The sequence below is a fragment of the Ceratotherium simum genome, chromosome 3 (genome assembly GCF_057802395.1).
Source record: "Ceratotherium simum simum isolate JZ-2026a chromosome 3, ASM5780239v1, whole genome shotgun sequence".
NCBI classification, from domain to species: Eukaryota; Metazoa; Chordata; class Mammalia; order Perissodactyla; family Rhinocerotidae; genus Ceratotherium; species Ceratotherium simum.
Window position 1 is genome coordinate 63,276,493 of NC_141902.1, and position 14,755 is coordinate 63,291,247.

Sequence of the window (14,755 nt, forward strand, 5' to 3'; positions counted from 1 at the left end):
GTGCTTCTTGCTCTCTCCAGGCTGGAAGCCACAGCTGGAGGAGTGAACCCACTGTGCTCTCCGAAGGGCGCCTGGAAGGGGCCCCAGGAGGCCAGGCCCCGCCCGTGGCCAGGATTCTGGGACAGCAGACAGGACCCACCAGGGTTCTTCCCAACCCGCCAACAGCCCCCCATTCCACTCCACACCCTGATTTCAGCTTTGGTCCTGGGACCCTCCACTGGGCCCCGGGACACAAGATGAATGAGACATGGTCCCTGCCTCCAAGGAGGTCACAGTCCCCCTCTGAAAACTGACCATCTGGGTTCTGATGGCCGGAGAGAGAACAGGACTCTGTAATGGGGGAGGGAACCATGACAGACGGAGGCTGTTGTCCCCAATCCTAAAGGACTCGGGCTCTTTACTCATAGCCAGGAGGTCCTGTAGGGCCCTGCAGAGGCTGCTGGGAGGCCTAGAGACTGGGACTCAGATAAAGCAGCCGCCTCCATGTTTTCTCCTCTTTGTCATCATTTACTGAGCACTTAATATGTACCTGACAGTCGGCTAAGTGCTTTATGTGTATTAATTCGTTTAATCCTCCCAATAACCCTATGAGACGAGTGTTATTGTTTATCTGTAGTCCACATGCGAGGAAGCTGAAGCACAGAGAGGTTAAGTAACTTGTCCAAGGTCACACAGCTAATAGGTGATGGAAGCGACTGGCCATGGGCACTCAGGCACAGAGGCTGCAGTCAACCACCAGATTAACGGCTGCTCTAACAGGCGTGAGGTGTGCAGCACAGGTCATCACAAGATTAAGTGTCAGTGCTAGGAATCCTCCAAACAAGCCAGTTGGCCTCTTTTACATTTGAGAAGTCAAGCCACTAAAGTAATAATAATTAATATTCATGGGCTAATTAGTAGGAGCTAGGAACTATTCTAAGCACTTTCCATATTTTAACTAAACTGGTCCTCGCAGCAACTCCATGAGGTGAAGACTATCCTGACCCTGTTTTACAGAGAGGGAAACTGAGGCACAGAGAGGCTAAGCATCTCATGCAAGGTCCCCTGGATGATCACTGGCAAGCTGCCATTTGACCCCAGGGCAGTCTGGCTACAGAGTCCATGTTCATAACCACTCACCCCGCTGCCCATGGTGTGGGAAGTTAGGAAACAGTAGCACTGAGGCCCAGAGCTGGGTCTGCAGGCCGCTGTGCCCGAGCGTTGCCGCTCCCACCTGCCCTGCCCTGATTTGGACGCCCTTTCCAGGGTGAGGTTCTAAGCAGAATCCCCAGCCTCTGGCTCACCACCTGCTGAAGCCCAGGTCCGTGCTTTCCGGGCTCTCCTTCCTCCAAACAGGCTAGAAGTCAGCCCCCTGACCTCCCCCTGCCCTGCTCACCTGGGCGCACCCTGCCCTGGAGTTCACCTGCCCCGTGAGCCTTCCGGTCAGATGCGAGCCCCCGCTAGACCCCTGAGCAGCCAAATCTCTTGCTGTGCAGCCAGCTGCACTTCATTTTGGGAGCCTCTGGACCTCTCCATGGGTGCCCATGGAGGAGTCTTTCCTGCATTGGCCTTGCACTCCGCCTTCCTCACACCAGGGCCCTTGTTGACCAGGGCCCAGTTCCCCTTCTCTTCTGAAGCTTCTGGGCCATTGTTCCCCAGCCCCACGTCTAGTTCCCTTCACACACCAGTTTCTCCTGAAGGGTCACCATCGTAGTGACTTTGCCTCCCCGCCCCCAAATGAGGCTGTCAGTGGCACCAAGCCGGCCGGCAGGGGCCACATGGGATGGCAGCTGTTGTGGCTGGGCCTGGGCCTGCACAGCGGGACCTGGGTCGGCCAGACGCAGAGCGACACAGTAGCCAAGCTGAGCACTGCTGGCCAATGGCTTCTGGCAAGGCCAGGTGAGGGGAGCTTCCCCGGCGACCTCCGGAGGCAGCACAAAGCCACACACTGAAGGCCTCGCTCAGACCCTGTTCCATGATCTTGGGCACTGATCTGTGTCCTAGCTTTGCTGTCTGTAAAATGGGCGCATGGGGGGCACCTCCAGGGTCACCGTGGGGATTAAACCTTGCTGCTTGGCCGAAGTGAAGGGACTGACAGAGGTGCCTGTTAGCTCCGCCAGCCAATGATTCTGTGAGAACCAGGCGGGCGGTCTGTGGTCAGGCTGCTGCTGTGAGCATCACGTTTCCTGAAAAACTGGCAGATGCGAGGCCACTTACCATGGGTCACTAGAGGCACTCTTAAAGAGGAATCTGTAGCTTCCTTCAAAAATACCTTCCCCCTGCAGAAGCCAGGGTGCCTGGAATCCCCCCACTACCAAGCACCCTGGGAGTTAAGCACGGCCCTCCCTAGGCATCCCTTTTTAAAGGAGAAGGTTTCTAGCTGAGTGGTCTCTCTTACAAAAGGCAGCTACACGGCATCGCGGCCCCTGGATGGGAGGGAGGCACAGGGTGGAAAGTCAGGCTGAATCACAAAAGGAGGGCCGAGCCCAGGCCTGGAAGACAAACCTCACCAGCTCCCACAGGGGCCTGAGGGCAGCTTGGGGGGCCACACACTTGGGTATAGTAACAGCTGCTCATCCTCACACAGGCAACACTGGCTGCTCACAAAACACGTTTGCATATGTTCTCTTCTCAAACCTCATAACCCAAGGAGGTAGGTCTGTTTAGATCCATTTCACAGATGAGGAAACTGAGGGCCAGAGAGACTGACTTTTCTAACATCACCAGCATATTGGGGACAGATCCAGGGCTCAGGCTCAGCTCTGCCCACTGCACTGCCGCCTGAGCCACCAGGGAGAAGCCGTGGACAACAGCCCCACCCAAGGGCCAGTGCATCTCCACATGGGGAAAATTTAAGGGGGCTCAAAGACATAGGCCAGCAACCATATAGCTAAGTCACACGCAGTTAGGATTCTCCAGGCCCAAAAACCCGCATCCCTGGGGGAATTCGTGGTCCAAAAGGAGAGATGAAAAACGCAGATGGGGCCCAACTGCCTCCCTCTCCTCTCCCTCTAGGGAGGCCTCAGATATTTTCTAAGAGAAGAGTAATGAAGAGCACCTTCAAGAAGGTGGATTTCCTCAGCCCGCTGGGAGGGTTTGAGGACCAGAGTGGGGACATAGACCACCTGCCTCGCCCCAATCGGGGGTCCCCACAGGCTCACAGGATGGCCGCTCCTCTCTGTGTCCCTGGCCTGTGCTGGGAGTATCTTTTCCTGGCACCCTACAGCAGGAGCCACAGAGGCCGGGGGCCAGCAGGCTGGGCCAGGGAGTGGGGACTGAGGGAAGGCAGCCTAGGTGTCCACAGAGCAGAATTATCCCAATCCTGGAGAAAGCTGCAGAGCCTCCAGAGGGAGGCCCCAGGCTGGGAGGGAAGGAGGTGGCTGGTCCAGCACACTGACTGCAGTGGGTCTGTGCAGGCCCCCTTAGAAGCAGCCTCAGGGCATCTTCCAGTGTGCATTAGTGCCTCCTATAAGTCACCTGTGTTGTGCGAGTGTCTAAGTCTCCAGGAGCCCCATGGCTCCGGGATCCACACGGTCTTCTTCAGAGAGGGAGGAGAAGCCCTCTCCTTCAGCTCAAAGGCCTTGCCAGTAGGTCCAGATGGACAAGTCCAGCCTCTGGCAGTGGGCATACAGAAGGAGGCCGTCAAGCTGCAGGGAACTGTGTTGTTGTGGGTGTGCACACACGTGTATGCACGGTTGTGGGAGTGTGTTTGTGGGTGTGATGCATGGGGAGAGTGCAGCTATCAGTGGGAGCCCTGAGATGTGTCAAGGATCCAGGCCTGTGGCTGTTTCTGGAGGACAGGGGCTGTGTGTGTTGCTCATCCCCTAGTGCCTATCACAGTGCACAGCACCCAGCTGTGTGGCCCTGGGCAAGTTACTCAACCTCTCTGTGCTTCAGATTCCTCTTCTGTAAAATGGAGCCAGTACTGGGGGTTGTGGGAGGATTTGACGAGACAGTGAGAGGACCTGGTATGCTCTCTCTGCTGGCGTCCCCTGTGCCCACAGAGCATCTGGAAGCACGGAGACTGGCACCTGGGGTCCTCCTGGCTCACCAGCCTCCGGGAGAAGGGACGTTTGATCTTAGAAACCGGAACCATCATCAAAAGAGAAGGTTAAAGGTGCTGGAGAACCTGAAACCTGGGGAATGCTGTTTACCAAGAACACTTCACGACGGTAATCATTGTTTTCTCCGAGCAGCGAGCAGCGGTTCTCTAAAGGGCGCTTGAGATGCCTTCCCGAGAAACACTCCAAGACGAGCAATCACCATGACTCGCTTTGAGGGCGGCCCCAGGCGGGAGACTCACAAACCGTGCTCATGCAGATCCAGGGAGGGGACGGTGGGTCCCAGGCTGAGGACTGGGCCCACTCCTCCCACAGAGCCCGGCTCTAACACCCAGGGTTCAAGGCACTGAAGCGACTATTCGTGAATGGGGTTTTTTGGGGTTTTTTTGTTTGTTTTTTTTTTTGTGAGGAAGATCAGCCCTGAGCTAACATCCATGCTAATCCTCCTCTTTTTGCTGAGGAAGACCGGCTCTGAGCTAACATCCATTGCCTAATCCTCCTCCTTTTCTTTCCCCCCCAAATCCCCAGTAGATAGTTGTATGTCATAGTTGCACATCCTTCTAGTTGCTGTATGTGGGATGCGGCCTTAGCATGGCCGGAGAAGCGGTGCGTCGGTGCGCGCCCGGGATCCGAACCCGGGCCACCAGTCGAGGAGCGTGCACACTTAACCGCTAAGCCACGGGGCCGGCCCCCGTGAATTGGGTTTAATACGTTGGTGTACCAAACTCAGTCACAGAAGAAAAGACCCAGCACAGAAGCTTACTGCTTAGCACATACTAAGCCTCAACAGATGTCAGCTATCATCATAATAATTATTATTACTTATGTATTATAAATATTATTTACAAATATATAAATATAAACAATATATTTATTTATAGTAATAATATTATGTAATAAAAAATGAATGATGCTACCTGGAAGAGCGGATGAGGCAATCAGGTGACCCCCAAATTCGTCACTTTGGACAAGAGAACAGGGGCTCCGAGGGGAGACCTGGCAAGGCGGGACTCTCTGGTTATGCAGAAAGTCAGGGATGGAGCTGGGACCTCCAGAGTCCTGTCCATCACACTCTAGCCCCATCCCCACACTGTTCCGACAGAGCCGTGGCCCAGCAGAGGAGCAGCAACCCCTCCGGGCCACACCACCTCTGGGCAGGGGCACTCTGTCAGTCACACCAGCGCCTCCCTCTGCCCTGGCTCAGGGAGGTCCAGCTGCATCAGCTCAGCGCTGAGAGCCACAGGGACCAGGCCACACCAGCTGCCCGCCCACCCTGCTGGGAGGGACCCTGAGACCACCAGAACCAGGAGCACACCCCCAGGAGCGTCCTGCACCCCTCACTCACGCATAGGGCAGCCGCTCACCTAGGGCCTCCCACTCAGAAGGGGCAGCAGCCCGCAGGGCCCTGTGACCAGGAAGGTCACTGGTCCCAAAACACCCCACAGGGGGCGTGGTGGCTGCTTTCCCGAAAAGGCCAGTTCCCAGCAGTCACGTTCCCTATATGGACACTCACGTGGGAATGAAAAAGAACTTGCGAGTTCTGCAGCCAGTTTTGCTGTTCTCTTGGGCCCCAGGGGACTGGGAAAATGTAGAGAGAGGGTGTTTAAAATCTATTCATTTTATTTGCATACTTAGCAGGGGGCCAAGAGACGGACACAACTGGGTTTCAAACAGGGCAGCCCACTTTGCTGTTTGAGCGTGGGAGGTCCTTTAAGCCCTCTAGGCCTCAGTTTCCCCCTCTGTACAATGGGGGAGTTAGGCACTACCTCACGGAGTTACTTGTAGGGGTAAGTGAGGGAGGCTTCGAACAACGCACTTAGCACAGACTCCAACGCACAGTGGTGGGTGGTGGGGGGAGCAGCAGCCGTGACTGTTTGCCTGGTGAAAAGTCTGAAAGAATATTCACCAAAATGTAAGAGGCTGTATGTGTACGGTGAGGGGTAGGCCTGTTATCACTGAGGGCAGGATTTCAGCGACTCCAATTCCTTTTCTTCTTTTCCTTTTCTTTTCGCTTATCTGAGTTTTCCAAATATTCCACAACGTTCCTGAGTTCATTGTCATTTGAAAATGACAATAAAGTGAAAAATAAACCCGCCGCCCGCTGTGGTGTGTGGCCTCCTCCGTCCCGGGAGGAAGGGAACCCGGGGCGGCGGCAGAGCCGGGGACCAGAGCCCGAGGCGCGGCGGGGGGCGACGCCCCTCCCCGGCGGCGAGGACCCCCCACCCTGGCGGGGCCGGCCCCTCGCGCCTGCTCGCTCGCTTGCGCCTGGCTCAGACAATGCGAACACACAATCATTCATTATAACTCAATTACAGTGATTAAAGCTGGTGGCATGCAGAGGCAGGAGGGAGTGTTGCCAACAAAATTTACACTCCGTGTCATCAGCGCGGTAACAGCAGCTGACGCGGCCGCTCGCCTTCCCTGCCATCTGCTCAGCGCGGGGGCGCCGAGGGGCGAGGGCCACCCCGCACTAACAGGGGACCACGCGCGGAGAGAGGCTGCAACGGGTGCCCCGGCCCGGGACCACCACTGGCCGGGACTGCTGGGGAAGCGCCCCTGTACCCCTCCCTGCAGACATGGGGCCCACAAACCCAACATCTGGAATGGGGGCACCAGGAGACGATGGTGCTAGCTCTTCTGCGGTTGTGCCCACAGTGGCAGAGGGTGAGATTTTGTGATCTGGGTTTTTGCCCCCCTGTTCTAGATGAGGAAACTGAGGCACAGATGCACAAGAGGTCACACACAGTAAGCCTGGGGCAGAGCCTAAAGGCACACCTGCTCTAGATCTCCTGGGGATGTGCAGAGAAGGATGCTGGGAAGTTGGGGGCCGCTCTGGGCTGCAGGGAAGTGGGAGGGGCAGGCTGAGGCCTGAGACCCTGGGGGCCCCAGAATGAGTCAAGGGTGGTGACAGGAGGGCCCATGGGAGCAATGCAGGGGACACTAGGCACAGGGCAGGGCTGCTGGGGAAGTGTGTGTTGGGGGATGGGGGGTGACGGCCATCCATCAGCAGGCAGCAGACCCAGGCATGGCGGGCTCTGCTCAGGGAGACCAAGAGGGCCTAGGGAGAAGAGAGGGAGGCAGAAGTCTGTGGCTGCGGTCTGCGCCACCATGAGGCAGAGGGATGGGGAGGACGGAGATGCCTTTCAAGGGCCAGCAATGACACCAATCACCCCAGAACGCTGGACCTCCAGCTTTGTCAGCCGCAGGAAACAAGACGCCAGCAGATGTGTCAGTCCTCCATCTGGAAGAGTCTCTCTTCTGAACCCCTGTTGACTGGCAGTGGGGTGGGGGAAGTGGAGTGTGGGAGGGAAAGGAGGGGCTTAGGTCTCTCTTCCCATGGTTATTCTGTTCCGAGTTCACCCAGCACGTTTTTCCGGCTGTGTGAGGCTCTGAGGCCACAGTTACCAGTTGCGGTGGTAGCGTCCATGCTTGCTCGCTGGCTGTCACCTGGCACCTGGCACAGCCCTGCCCAGCGCCACAGCTAGGGTTTCCTAATGCCCAAATCCCACACAGTCTCCTCCGCTAAACTGTCAGTGGCTCCTTGGTTCCCCCAGGATACCTCTGACCCCTCAGGAGTTCTCCCAGGAGCCTCACCTCTCACCTTTGCTGCAGGGCCTTTGCACATGCCGTTCCACAGACTGAAGTGCTGCCCCTCCTCCTCTGGCCTTTCCCATCCCACTTGTCCTTCAGAACCCAGCTTAGACATCCACTCCTCTAGGAAGCCATCCCAACCATGAGGCCTGGTGGGCGCCCTTCCATTGTGCTCCCACACTTGTATGCTAGTGCCCTTGGAGCACTGAGTGTGGCATATTGGGATCATCTGGGGGCAGATCTGTTCCTCGTCTCCAACCCCGGCAGCAACTTGGGGGCAAGGGCTGGGTCCTGCGCATCTCTGAAGTCCTGGGGCCGACTGGGTGGATGCTGAATGTCGGTGAGGAGGCAGCGGGAGGATGGGCCCAGACAGGAGCTGACAAAATGGCTGCCCCATGAGGATGGGCTCAGGAGAGCACAGAACCAGCCTACAGATTGGGGCAGAGGTCAGTATCCTTAGAGTGAAGAGCAAGGGAGGGAAGGAGAAGGGACAGGAACCACCCGACCAGCCCAAGCCTCTCCCACTTCCACTGGGGCCCCTCAGTCGGTGCCCAACAAGCCCACTGTGCGCTCCCCTCTGGCTCTCAGGCAGGTCAGATGCGGCAGGGACCCTTGGAGACACGGTACTAGAGAGAGGTGCAGGCAGGACCAAACCGCCCTGCTGGAGAAGCACGGTCCCTGGAATTCCCCAAGAAGAACCGAAAGGGGAAGCTGAGCAGAGGTGTTGGAGGCCAGGGACGGGGTGGGGGTGTCTGCGATGCAAAAGTCACTCCGGGTCAGGAGACCCGGGTTTTAGTTTCAGTCTTGATTCAGGGCTGTGTGAGGTTATTCATTCATTCCTTCTGCAAATGGAGCAAGGGACACAGAGGGACCAAGGCTGACAGTGGTCGTATCTCCATGGAACTTCCATTCAAGTCGCTAGTGCTCTCCGGGCCTCAGTTTCCCCAACTGTAATGGGAGTATTGGACTCGATCTGGTTTCCCAAATTGTGGTAAGGGGAAGGATTTTTTAAGTAAGATGAAGAGGCGAGGCGTTGAAAACCCTTGACCCCCAGAGCAGAAAAGTTACTCCCTTCACAATCCCAGTCAAGCGTTCTGATTGGGTCAAGGGGCGAGTTTCATTTGGATGCTGATGGGTGCTCAACACCCCTCAAACATGGCTCATTTCCCTTTCTTGAACCAAGAGGGAGTGAGCCGGAAGGGAGGCGCAGCCAGTTACATTTGTTTTCATTGCATTTACTGTTATGGAGATTTTTTTAAGGTGAGTGACATCCATTTAGGATAATGATATAAAGTTTCCTTTTTAAATATTTATATTTAGGCTTGAAAGTGAATTTATTTAAAGAAAAACTGTTAAGTAACTCATAGGCTGGTGGGTTTTAGTAAACCATGGCAAAAATCACTGGATGGTCATTTACAAATGGCTGCAGTTTTTTTTTTTTTTTTTTTTTTTTTAAAGATTTTATTTATTTTATTTTTTCCCCCCAAAGCCCCAGCAGACAGTTGTATGTCATAGCTGCACATCCTTCTAGTTGCGGCATGTGGGACTCGGCCTCAGGATGGACGGAGAAGTGGTGCCTCGATGCGCACCCAGGATCCGAACCCGGGCCACCAGCATCGCAGCGCGCGCACTTCACCACCAAGCCACAGGGCCGGCCCTAGCTGCAGTTTTTTGATCCTCGGGTCCAGGGGCTGCTGTGTTGCAAGGGTAGCTCTGCCTATGTTGGGGAACAGGTCTAAGGGCTGATGGCTGTGACTCTTGGAACTGGGCCAGCAGGGCCAGAGGAGGGTGCCCCACCCTGATGAAAAGGTGATGGTGAGTCAGTGTAGAGTCTTGGGAAACATCTGTGCTTGGGGCTTCCCAGGGACCAGGGAGTGTGTCCCCAGACAAGCTTCAATGCAAATGACTTTCGCTGACAAACAAGCTGCCCCCCATAATGCACGCACAGCAGTTGGCAGTTTCCGAAAGGGGCTCCGCACAGAGGGGCAGCCTCTCTGCAGAGCTCCTGTGGGCTCCCTTCCTCCTCCCCTCCTCCCTCACCCTGCCTACCTGCCCTCCTGCAGCCCCACCAGGGGAAACACCCGGGATCCTCCAAGGAGTAGCCCCCAGCCCCAGCACACGGGATCTGCAAAACCTTCCGCCATCCAGGAGCAAACTCGATCAGCACTACAGAGGGGCAGGTGACTCAGGGACTAGTGCGTCTCAAATGCCTTTCCTTCTCTCAACCTACAACTCCTATTCATCCTTAAACACCCAGGACAGATGTGATCTCCTCTGCAGAGCCTTCATGGAGACCTCCCCTTCTGACCCTTCTAAGAGTTGCCTGATCCCCCTCCTCAGGACCCCACAGCATGCTCTCCAGGCCACTATTAATAACACTGTTTTATAATTGCTGGAGTTTGTTTTCCCCACTAAGGAGTGCATTGCTTGAGGGCACGGACCATTCATCTCTATTTCCCATATTCCTAACCTCCAACACTGGGCATGCTCTGTCTGTATCTATTGCATTCATGGGCGGATGGGTGGATAGGCTTTCCTTAAAGTTCTGAGTTTTCAGATTCCATTCCATCTCCTTCTCTATTTAAGGAGAGGAAACTTTTCATTGAAAGCATCATTCTTTCAGGGATTGAATAACTATTTATTAAACACCTGTCATGTGACAGCTACTGTGTTGGGAACCAGGAAGACAGAGTGAACCAAACTTGACCTCTACCCTCAGGAAGTTCAGAGTCAGGCTGGAGAATGAGGCGAGCCTCAAATGGATAAAACATGGGAAGGATTTGAACTTCATTGTCACTTAGATGTAAACCACTCAGAATTTAATCTACTTTGAAAGGAAATTCAGATAGAAAATCAATGAAGTAAAAACCTGCAATCTTGAATTTGAATTAGAAGTATCAGTAGATTTCCTGATGTATTTTATCTTTAACAAATACATAAATGCACGTGAGTGCACACACAGACAATTTCTTAGCTCTGCTACTGAAAGGATCTAAAAACCATGACCAGTCCGTTAGCATCAAGCACACTGAGCCCCCAGATAATGGTCTCTAAATACCATTTCCCACTAAAAGGAACTAGGGTTCCTTGGAGAAATGGCTGACTCCAGATCTAGGACAGAAAATATACAAGATGAGCCAGGAACATTGTCTTATACCAGAAAGCAACGAAGCTATCAAAGACCACCAGAGTCATATCAAAAACACCAAGGAGGCATCTTCAAGAGGCTTCCTAAAATAGGATGATTTGAGAAGCAATAAGGATAACTCCACTTGACTGAAACATATCAAATATGTTTAAATCCACAAGTTCATAATGGTATTTTAAAAAAAGAAAACATTATTGGTTAGCTTTTGAGAATACTAAGACACTAACTTATTATTTTGAAAACTGGCAAATAAAGTAAATGAATCAAGCATTTATCCTGCATTTAAACTATACTTCAAGATAACCAAATGGTTGATGAGGGGCAGTTTCTCTTTATAGCAGTGTTCAAGTAAACAGGAGTAGGAGGAGTGATAGAACTAAAATATCACCATTTGGTAGTCCCTAATGAATTAGTGAATCTAGGCAATGATCATCATTTCTCAAAGGACAAACATTTAGATAGTATGTGCTTTAGATAGAATATGTCATTGATCAAAATCAAGCCTGGATCTAATCAAGCTCCAAGATCTAACTACAATTTAGCAACCAGCAAAATTTAGACTGTGAGAAGCTCTAGGGACAAATAATTTTGTTTCTTCAATAAATAAATGTGTGTGTGGGGGGAAGAGAGAATGAGATGTGAAGGAGGAACCTAAAAGACATATCAATTATAGTCACTTTGTATGGACCTTATTTGGATCCTAATTCAAACAAACAAATATTTTTTTCAAATTATGAGACAATTGAGGAAATTCGAATACAGATTGGATATTTGATAACACTGGAAATTTTCGTTATTTTCTTAGGTGGGCTAGTAGTATTTTGGTTATATTTTTTAAATAGATCTTACCTTTTGAAGATATGGAAATATTTACTAATTAAATGATGAGATGTTGGGGATTCACTGTATAATACTCCAGTGGTGGTGGCCAGGTAAAAAGAGGTGGGATGTAGATAAAACAAGATTAGCCCTGAGCTGGTAACTGTTGAAGCTGGATGATGGGCACGTGGAGATTCATCATCCTGTTCTCTCTACTTCGTATCATAATGAAAAGCTAAAAAATGTAACCCACGTTGTCTCTGTATATTTGCCCCTGCATACCGACAAAGTCATTAGAATCACAAACTATCTAGGCTGGAGGGGACCCAGAGATGGCTCATCCAGCCTTCAAGCATCACTCCACAGATGAGAAGACTGAGGACTGGAGAGTCCAGTGACATAACTAAGATGACGTGGTGAACTTTGCTCCTGCCACTGGGCATGGGCACCCCTACCCCTGCCCTGTCTCCCGCCGTGCCCAGAGCTCCCCCTCTTAGTCACCAGAAACTATGGTCGGGGTGATTCATTACCAAGTCTTGGTCTTTCTGGCGTGCTTTACTTAATCCTTAATTATGAAATATTTCAAACATGTAGAAAAGAACAGAAAATAACATGAAACGACTAAAGCCACCACACAGACTTTTAAAATGTGAACACTTTAACATTTTCTTCAGTTTTTTTAAGGTAATAAAATATGATAGGTGTAGCTAGGTCCCACCTTGACCCTCATTTCCCTTCCTTCCCTCCCACAGATAACCATTATCCTGTGGCGTGATATGTACTTTCCACTCATGTTTTTATAGTTTAATATATATACTCAAATTTAGAATTGTTTGGTGTGGATTTATATTTGCCATAAATAGTATCATATTGTATATTTCCTTTTGCAACTCGCTCTTTTCACACATTGTGTTTTTCAAATTTATCCAAGTTGATACATAAAGATCTAGTGCATGCATTTTAGTGCCTATATACAATTTCATTATAAGAAAATGCATAGATTTTTCTTTATCCATTTCCCCAATAATGGGCAGGTTATTTCCAGTTATTTTTGCTACTTCAAACAGTGGGGCAATGAAACTCTCCGCATATATCTCTGTGTGTACTTGTATCAGAGTTTCTCTAGGGTGCATACCTAGAAGTAGAATTACCAGGTCATAGGATTGTGTGGCTTCTACTTTACCAACGCTTGCCAATGCTCTACAAAGTGGGAGACCCAATTATGCTCCCACAAGCAGTGTTTGACAATACTAATCATTCCCCATCCTCATGGAAGCTTCGTATTATTAAACTCAAAAACTTGCCAATCCAATGGGCATGGGTTGTTCTGTTTCGCTTTGCTTTTCAATTTGCATTTCCTTGATAACTACTGAGATGGGGTATTTTCAGACGTTGACTGCATATTCATGCTTCCTCTCCTGTGAATCGCCTGTTATCCATCCTCTACCCATTTTTCTGGGTTGTTTGCTTTCACCTGATTTGGAAGAATTCATTACATATTCCAGATACCACTTCTTTGTCAGTTATAAGTATTATGTTTATATTTTTTCATGTTGTGTCACTGCATGGCATCTCTTGCTGTACAGGAGTTTTAAATTTTAATGTATTCAAATTGATCTCTCTCTTTTTTTTTTTTTTTTTTATAACTTTTGCTTTCTTTGTCTTGTTCAATAATCCTTTCCCTCCTCAGACTGCTAAGGTTGTTCTCCAACATTTTATCCTAAAAGTTTAAAGACTTTAAACCCACTAGAATTTATTTTGGGTATTGTGTGAGGTAGAGATCCATTTCCCGCCCATAAAGATGGTCTATTGTCTCAGAAGTATTTGCTGAATAATGCTTTTCTTCATTGACGCCTAATTCCACCTGTCATAATCAGATTCTCATCTACATAGAGGTCTATTTATGAACTCTATTCTGTTCCATTGGTCTATTTGTCTATACATGCACCAAGAGCTCTTTCCTGCTGACTGTAGCTTTACAATAAGTCTTGATATCTGGGGGACTAGTCCTCCTTTCTTATTCCTCTTCAAAATTATATTTGCTATTCTTGGTCCTTTACTCCTCAGATTAAGTTTAGCATCAGCTTATCAACTTACATAGAAAACATCCTATTTGGATTTTGTTTAACATTGCATTATAGATTGCTGGGAAAGGCAGCATTTTAAATGAAATTGAATTTTCTCATCAATGAATATGGTATAGCTTATGATCTATATAGGTCTTTTAAAAAATTATTTCCTTTAATAAAATTTTATATTTTCCTCCATAAAGGTCTTGTGTAGCTTTACGTAGATTTATTCATAGGTAGTTTTTGTTGCTATTGTAAATGCATTCTATTTCTTTACATTACATCTTCTAATTGGATACTGCTTATAAATAGGAATGCTATTGATTAATGAATGTTGATCTTGGATCCAGCAACTTGACTAAGCTCTCTTATTTGTCTTGTGTATTTTCTATGTATACAGTCAGATCATCTGCAAATAATTACAACTTTGTTTCTTTCATTTCAATCATTGTACCTTGTTTATTTTTTCTTTTATTGTGTCATATTGCATTGGCTACAGCCTCCAGCACTATGTTGAATAAAAGCAGTAATAATGACTATTCCTGTTTTGTTGCTGACTTTAAAACAATGCTTCTAAAACTTAACCTTTATCTATTATTGGCTGCTGGTCTGGTTTAACTGTCCATTGTCAGATTAAAGGCATTTTCTTTTATTCCTAGTTTGGTACTTTAATAAAAGTCGTGAATGGGTGTTGAATTCTGTAAAATGTCTTATCTGCTTCTTTTGATTGGTAAAACTAAGTCTTCCAGGTGTGCTGGAAAATAATTTGTGCTCTTCAATAGTTGGTTGTAGGGTTCTATGTCTCAAGCTTGGGAATTACGTTGTTCAAATCTTCTATATCCTTATAAATTTCTCTCAGCTTGATCTACCATTTTCTGTTAGTGGTATGTTAAAACCTCCCATTCCTCTTTGTGATTCTGTCAATTTTTGCTTTATGTAGTTTTTGCTTATTGTTCTGAGCTAGGGAGCTCTCTACTCTACCTTTAAAGTCTTTTATTTATGACATTAAAGGATTGCCCTTTCTTTCAAGGTAGGCTAGTAAAGTTGTTTTATTTTAATTTTATCCAACATATTTGTCCACATGGTTA